Here is a 9,281-nt window from a genome sequence, read left to right as displayed (position 1 = left end):
AAAAACTGGAGGAAGTGAAATGCTTTAGATATCTGGGAGCTGATTTGGCAACGGATGGAACTATGGAAGCGGAAGTGAGTCACAGGGTGGGGAGGGGGCGAAAGTGCTGGGAGTGTTGAAAAATGTGTGGAAGGCGGTAACATGATCTCGGGAAGCAAAAATGGGTATGTTTGAAAGAATAGTGCTTCCAATAATGTTATATTGTTGCGAGTCGTGGGCTATAGATAGGGTTGTGCAGAGGAGGGTTGATGTATTGGAAAAGAGATATTTGAGGACAATAGGTGGTGTGAGGTGGTTTAATCGAGTAAGTAATAAAATGGTAAAAGAGATATGTGGTAATAAAGAGTGTGGTTGAGAGAGCAGAAGAAGGTGTATTGAAATGGTTTGGTCACGTGGAGAGAATGAGTGAGGTAAAGAGGATATATGTGTCAGAGGTGGAGGGAACGAGAAGTGGGAGACCAAATTGGAGATAGAAGGATGGAGTGAAAAAGATTTTGAACGATCTGCGCCAGAACATGCAGGAGGGTAAAAGGAGTGCAAGGAATGGAGTGAATTAGAACGATGTGGTATACCAGGGTCGACGTACTGTCAATGGATTGAACCAGGGCATGTGAAGCGTCTGGGGTAAACTATGGAAAGTTCGGTGGGGCCTGGATGTGGATAGGGAGCTGTGGTTTCGGTGCATTATACATGACAGCTAGAGACTGAGTGTGAACGAATGTGGCCTTTATTGTCTTTTCCTAGTGCTACCTCGCGCACATGCGGTGGGAGGAGGTTGTCATTTCATGTGTGGCGGGGTGGCGACGTGAATGAGTAAAGGCAGCAAGTATGAATAATGTACATGTGTATATATGTATATGTCTGTGTACATATATATATATATATATATATATATATATATATATATATATATATATATATATATATATATATATATATATATATATATATAACTATTTTACTTTGTCGCTCTCTCCCGCGTTAGCGAGGTAGCGCAAGGAAACAGACGAAAGAATGGCCCAACCCATCCACATACACATGTATACACATACACGTCCACACATGCAAATATACATACTTATACATCTCAACGTATACATCAGCCCTTATTCACTCCCATCGCCACCCCGCCACACATGAAATAACAACCCCTCCCCCCGCATGTGCGCTAGGTAGCGCTAGGAAAAGACAATAAAGGCCACATTCGTTCACACTCAGTCTCTAGCTGTCATGTATAATGCACCGAAACCACAGCTCCCTTTCCACATCCAGACCCCACAAAACTTTCTATGATTTACCCCAAACGCCTCACATGCCCTGATTCAATCCATTGACAGAACGTCGACCCCGGTATACAACATCGTTCCAATTCACACTATTCCTTGCACGCCTTTCACCCTCCTACTTGTTCAGCCCCGATCACTCAAAATCTTTTTCACTCCATCCTTCCACCTCCAACTTGGTCTCCCACTTCTCCTCGTTCCCTCCACCTCTCACACATACATCCTCTTGGTCAATTATTCTTCACTCATTCTCTCCATGTGACCAAACTATTACAAAACACCCTCTTCTGCTCTCTCAACCACACTCTTTTTTATTACCATACATCTCTCTTACCCTTACATTACTTACTCGATCAAACCACCTCACACTATAGATTGTCCTCAAACATCTCATTTCCAGCACATCCACCCTCCTCCGCACAACTCTATCCATAGCCCACGCCTCGCAACCACACAACATTGTTGGAACCACTATTCCTTCAAACATACCCATTTTTGCTTTCCGAGATATGTTCTCGACGTTCTTCAACGCCCCCAGAACTTTCGCCCCCCTCCCCTACCCTATGATTCACCTTCGTTTCCATGGTTCCATCCGCTGCCAAATCCACTCCCAGATATCTAAAAGACTTCACTTCCTCCAGTTTTTCTCCATTCAAACTCACCTCCCAACTGACTTGTCCCTCAACCCTACTTTACCAAATAACCTTGCTCTTATGCACATCTACTCTCAGCTTTATTCTTTCCCACACTTTACCAAACTCAGTCACCAGCTTCTGCAGTTTCTCACACGAATCAGCCACCAGCGCTGTATCATCAGCGAACAACAACTGACTCACTTCCCAAGCTCTCTCATCCACAACAGACTGCATACTTGCCCCTCTTTCCAAAACTCTTGCATTCACCTCCCTAACAACCCCATCCATAAACAAATTAAACAACCCTGGAGACATCACACACCCTTGCCGCAAACCAACATTCACTGATAACCAATCACTCTCCTCTCTTCCTACACGTACACATGCCTTACATCCTCGATAAAAACTTTTCACTGCTTCTAACAACTTGCCTCCCACACCATATATTCTTAATACCTTCCACAGAGCATCTCTATCAACTCTATCGTATGCTTCTCCAGATCCATAAATGGTACATACAAATCTATTTACTTTTCTAAGTATTTCTTACATACATTCTTGCGCTTGATCAAGTATGTTCCTATGTAAGGGTTTAGTGTATGCCAGTTTGTCAAAACCAGTGGAACCTAATTGCCCTGAAAGATTTATAAGAGCTATTAACACCTTAAAGAATACAATGATATGCATATTACTAAAGCAGATAAGGCTAACACTTTTGCGATTATGGATATAAGTAATTACATATCTAAAATGAATGATAATCTAAATGATGAGTGAAGTTCTTGAAAGGTAATGGTTCTCTTATCAAAAGTTTGTCATCTTTTTCTCCTTCATTGCCATATATGTATGGACTTATCAAAACACACAAAGAAAATTTTTCAGCAGGACCTACAGTGAGTTCAGTAGGCTCCATCACATATAAATTGTCAAAATGGTTAGTTTCTTTATCAAGCCCTTTAGTGGGTAAGATATCAAATTTTAATATCATGAAAAATGTAGATTTCGTTAACAAGCTAAACAATATCAATGTTGATTTTGATTTCAAACTTGTTAGCTTTGATATCTCCTCACTGTTCACAAAAGCTCCAGTTGATCACGTTTTAGAATATCTATTTGATGTCTTGGATGATATTCATTTGTCTGTTTCATTTATCTGTTTCAAAGGCTATTTTCATTGAACTGATAAAATTGTGTATAAAAGACTGTGTATTTCAGTTCAATGGAGATTATCATGCTCAAAAATTTGCTATGGCAATGGGTAACCCTCTTTCACCTGTACTAAGTAATCTTTATGTAAAATTTTTTGAAACAAAATTACCAGAGGATATCTTACATTCTAATGCAATTACGTTTAGGTACGTAGATGATGTTCTTTGTGTTTGGCCAACAAATGAAAATTTACAAATATTTCTCCCCTTACTTAACAATTTAGCACCTTCCATCAAATTTACTGTAGATAATGAAATTAATGGTATATTACCATTTTTAGATTGCATGATCCATAGGCAAGGAAACAATTTTAAGTTTAGCATATACAGAAAACCTACCAATGTATGCTCATATATCCATTATTACTCATCTCAACATGACAGAGTTAAATAATCATCATTTTAGTCTATGTTCCTTAGGGCATTACGTATTTGCAGTCCAGAGTATATTGATGATGAGTTTGAGAAGATAATTTCGACTGGATCTAAGTTAAAGGAGCCTAGATCGTTCATTGATAAATCCCTAAAGTTAGCAAAAAAATCATTTTATAGAGTTGAGCCCAAACCTCCCAATGACCAAGAATCTTTTAGTTCTCCCTTTTAATAATAATTTTACTTTACTTCCATGTTGCTTGAATCCTTTAATATAAATGTTGCCTTTCAGCAACAATGATACTATAAAGAATATCTTAATCAGGAACTCACCAGAAAATTCTCCTGGGTGCATCTATAAAGTGCCATGTAGAAATTGTGATAAGTTTTATGTTGGGCAGACTGGTAAGGACATAGTATAAGAACGAGACAAGAATCAAATGCCTTGTTTAATCACGTTAAAAACTATGATAATTGTATTGACTGGAGTAATGCCATCTCAGTTATCAACTCTAACTCTATTATCACGAGAAATATCATTGAATCTTCTATTATTTGATACACAAACAATTATAATCTTAATATTAGTGATGGTCTATCCAAATTGGATAACTTTTTTGTTGATAGAATTAGCAAACAATTCAATTCTTGTCCATATAATAAGTTTATGACACGCTCGTTGTCTGTTTTGGACAATAGCATGTTTACCAAATGGCGTCGTAGCTACGTTTCTTCGTTGTATATCAACTGACTGTTATATTTCTCTCTTGTGTCTTCTCTGCTGATGTGATTATTACACGAAAGTGCACTTGGGAACTTATCGTGTTTTATTTCCCCATGGACTTATATGAATATATATATATATATATATATATATATATATATATATATATATATATATATATATATATATATATAAATATATCCCAATTTCTGTGTCGTATTCGTTCCTTCATAATGTGTTTTCCTAACCACAGTTAGTTGCAGGAGCGTGTCTGTCGTGACCCGGACGTGAGTGTGTCTTCACAGCAACATATATGGTGGACACTGGAGCTCTGGAATGAGGTAAAGCCAAACAAACATACTGACAGCCTTCCACATGACCATGACCTTTTTTGTCGGTTTTCCTGGCGCTACTTCGCTGACGCAGGTGGTGGCGATGCTGTTTCCTGTGGAAGGGGGTGGCGCCGGAAATGGATAAAGGCAAGCAAGTGTGAATATGTATTTGTATATATATATATATATATATATATATATATATATATATATATATATATATATATATATATATATATATATATATATATATATATATATATATATATATATATATATATATATATATATATATGTCTGTGTATGCGTATGTATATTTATGTACATGTGTACATGTTGATGTATGTATGTGCATGCATATGTTCATGTATGGGCTTTCATGTCCATACATGCACATACACAGACATATACTTATATACACATATTCGTACTTGCTTGCCTTCATCCATTTCCGGCGCCACCTCGCCCCACAGGAAACAACATCACTGCCCCCTGCTTCAGCGAGGTAGCGCCAGGAAAACTGACAAAAAAGTCACATTCGTTCACACTCAGTCTCTAGCTGCCATGTGTAATGCATCGAAACCACAGCTCCCTTTCCACATCCAGGCTCCACAAACCTTTCCCTGGTTTACCCCAGACGCTTCATTTTCGTTGCTTCAGTCCACTGACAGCACGTCGATCTCGGTATACCACATTGTTCCAATTCACTCCATTCTTGCACTCTTTGCACCCTCTTGCATGTGCAGGCCCCGATCACTCAAAATCATTTTCAATCCAACCATCCACAACACCAATTTGTCCTCCCACTTCTCCTCGTTCCCTCCACCTCTGACACATATATCCTCTTTGTCAATCTTTCCTCACTCATTCTCTCCATATGTCCAACCCATTTCAATACACCCTCTTCTGCTCTGTCAACCACGCTCTTTTTATTACCACACATCTCTCTTACCCTTTCATTACTTACTCGATCAAACCACCTTACACCACATATTGTTCTCAAACATCTCATTTCCAACACATCCACCCTGCTCTGTATAACCCTATCTATAGCCCATGACTCGCAACCATATAACATTGATGGAACCACTATTCCTTCAAACACACCCATTTTTGCTTTCCAAGATAACAACCTCTCTAAACATTCTTCAGTGCCTCCAGAACCTTCGTTCCCTCCCCGACCGAGACTCACGCTTCCATGGTTCCATTCGCTGCCAAGACTACTACCAGTTTCTAAAACACTTCACTTCCTCCAGTTTTTTTCCATTCAAACTTACCTCCCAACTAGCTTGTCCCTCAACCCTATTGAGCCTAATAACCTTGCTCTTATTCACATTTACTCACAACTTCCTCTTTCCGCACACGTTTCCAAACTGGGTGGCCAGCCAACAGTATTGGGAACGGAAGTATTTTCCAAGGGAGATGTTGAAAGATATCTGGTCTTATCCTCTTAGATCAGGGTCGTCCTAAGGCGGTGGGGAATCTTCGAACCTCTGACATTACAGTGGCTGTGTGAAGGCCAACCCCAGAGGAAGGATTGGCTCACCGGATCCTTAAGGTTGGATCCTCTCATGTCAAGTTTGCATTACTGGGGAAACTATATACGTTATGATCGGTTTGTCTGCTGACCTTTACCTGATCACGAACAAAAGACGAATCTGTATCATAATCCTACTCTTAACACAAGTATGAAATAGAACGAATGATTTACTTTCGTTCATATTTCATCTTTTTCTTTTTCCTTTGTTGGTATTACGATCATCATGTCTGGTTCTGGAACATATATTTCGTGTGGTCTAACACACGAGACCAGATCTGTGGTCATCCAAGCCTTTCTTGTGTTCCTTTCCCTCACCCATACTTCGAAGCCTTCTTATATACCGGACACGAAGATGAGAGATATGTTGCACATATTGGCGGTGGATATACCTCCCATGACCGACACGCTGATATAACGCATACTGGAATATGAGAGACGCGATGGAGTAGAAGGATTTCTAAAAAAAGACACGTGAAGCATAAGTGGTGTATGATGGTACGATATATGTAAGATGTGACCATCTCAACCGTGGTCATTTCGCAGCAGATGGGGCACCATGGGGCATACGAACCCAGTATACATACCAGACATACATACTTGGTATCCATACTTGGCATACATACCTGGCATACATACGTGGCACGTGGCACTAGGTCGGAGGATGGAGCGAGGTGCGTGACATGGGAGATGACTCAGGCAAGAGAGAGGGCCGTCTGGGCCTACCCCAGGAGCCAATCAGCTTAGAGAAAGAGGTCAGGGATGAAGACCGGATGTATAGTAACCCATAACCCATGACTCACGCCCTCAGCACACCCTGAAGATCCTGTCAGTACCCACTGCTTCACAGAAGGTGGCTGACGTGGAGGGCATCCGACCTCTCTGTGATACAAAGGTCATCATGTGTCACGTCTCCCACACGGTGTGTGTGTGTGACACAGGGTCGGTCCTTCGCACGAAAGATCCTAGTGTTACACTCGTCCACTCCCCACGAAAAAATGTCTGTGGACTCTGAAGAACAAAACAGATGTATAGATGATGAGTTCCTATATGGATATACGATGAAGCACAAACATTATCATAGAACATTTCTTCTTAAATGAACCTTTGAAGAGGAGAGGTTAATGTCTTCGTGTGGTATTGTATATCCTCAATAGGTGACAGATATGTTTGTTATGCCCACGATCTCAGAGTTCTCATCTTCACTACTTCTGTGAAGTTGTTGTCATGCGTGACATTATTGTACTACTGACGTTATTATGACAATGATCATGTCATTATAATACCCCAGTTACTTACATCATCATGAATGTCATGACTATTCTTGTATCTATTATTATTATTATTATTATTATTATCATTATTATCATTATTATTATTATTATTATTATTATTATTATTTTTTTTTTTTTTCTTTTTTTTTTTTTATACTTTGTCGCTGTCTCCCGCGTCTGCGAGGTAGCGCAAGGAAACAGACGAAAGAAATGGCCCAACCCCCCCCCCCCCATACACATGTACATACACATGTCCACACACGTGTATACATACCTACACAGCTTTCCATGGTCCACCCCAGACGCCTCACATGCCTTGATTCACTCCACTGACAGCACGTCAACCCCTGTATACCACATCGCTCCAATTCACTCTATTCCTTGCCCTCCTTACACCCTCCTGCATGTTCAGGCCCCGATCACACAAAATCTTTTTCACTCCATCTTTCCACCTCCAATTTGGTCTCCCTCTTCTCCTCGTTCCCTCCACCTCCGACACATATATCCTCTTGGTCAATCTTTCCTCACTCATTCTCTCCATGTGCCCAAACCATTTCAAAACACCCTCTTCTGCTCTCTCAACCACGCTCTTTTTATTTCCACACATCTCTCTTACCCTTACGTTACTTACTCGATCAAACCACCTCACACCACACATTGTCCTCAAACATCTCATTTCCAGCACATCCATCCTCCTGCGCACAACTCTATCCATAGCCCACGCCTCGCAACCATACAACATTGTTGGAACCACTATTCCTTCAAACATACCCATTTTTGCTTTCCGAGATAATGTTCTCGACTTCCACACATTTTTCAAGGCTCCCAAAATTTTCGCCCCCTCCCCCACCCTATGATCCACTTCCGCTTCCATGGTTCCATCCGCTGACAGATCCACTCCCAGATATCTAAAACACTTCACTTCCTCCAGTTTTTCTCCATTCAAACTTACCTCCCAATTGACTTGACCCTCAACCCTACTGTACCTAATAACCTTGCTCTTATTCACATTTACTCTTAACTTTCTTCTTCCACACACTTTACCAAACTCAGTCACCAGCTTCTGCAGTTTCTCACATGAATCAGCCACCAGCGCTGTATCATCAGCGAACAACAACTGACTCACTTCCCAGGCTCTCTCATCCCCAACAGACTTCATACTTGCCCCTCTTTCCAGGACTCTTGCATTCACCTCCCTAACAACCCCATCCATAAACAAATTAAACAACCCTGGAGACATCACACACCCCTGCCGCAAACCTACATTCACTGAGAACCAATCACTTTCCTCTCTTCCTACACGTACACATGCCTTACATCCTCGATAAAAACTTTTCACTGCTTCTAACAACTTGCCTCCCACACCATATATTCTTAATACCTTCCACAGAGCATCTCTATCAACTCTATCATATGCCTTCTCCAGATCCATAAATGCTACATACAAATCCATTTGCTTTTCTAAGTATTTCTCACATACATCCTTCAAAGCAAACACCTGATCCACACATCCTCTACCACTTCTGAAACCGCACTGCTCTTCCCCAATCTGATGCTCTGTACATGCCTTCACCCTCTCAATCAATACCCTCCCATATAATTTACCAGGAATACTCAACAAACTTATACCTCTGTAATTTGAGCACTCACTCTTATCCCCTTTGCCTTTGTACAATGGCACTATGCACGCATTCCGCCAATCCTCAGGCACCTCACCATGAGTCATACATACATTAAATAACCTTACCAACCAGTCAACAATACAGTCACCCCCTTTTTTAATAAATTCCACTGCAATACCATCCAAACCTGCTGCCTTGCCGGCTTTCATCTTCCGCAAAGCTTTTACTACCTCTTCTCTGTTTACCAAATCATTTTCCCTAACCCTCTCACTTTGCACACCACCTCGACCAAAA

The sequence above is a fragment of the Panulirus ornatus genome, chromosome 72, assembly GCF_036320965.1.
Source record: "Panulirus ornatus isolate Po-2019 chromosome 72, ASM3632096v1, whole genome shotgun sequence".
Taxonomy (NCBI): Eukaryota; Metazoa; Arthropoda; class Malacostraca; order Decapoda; family Palinuridae; genus Panulirus; species Panulirus ornatus.
The sequence above is the reverse complement of the archived record's forward strand: the minus strand, read 5'-3'. Positions refer to the sequence as shown.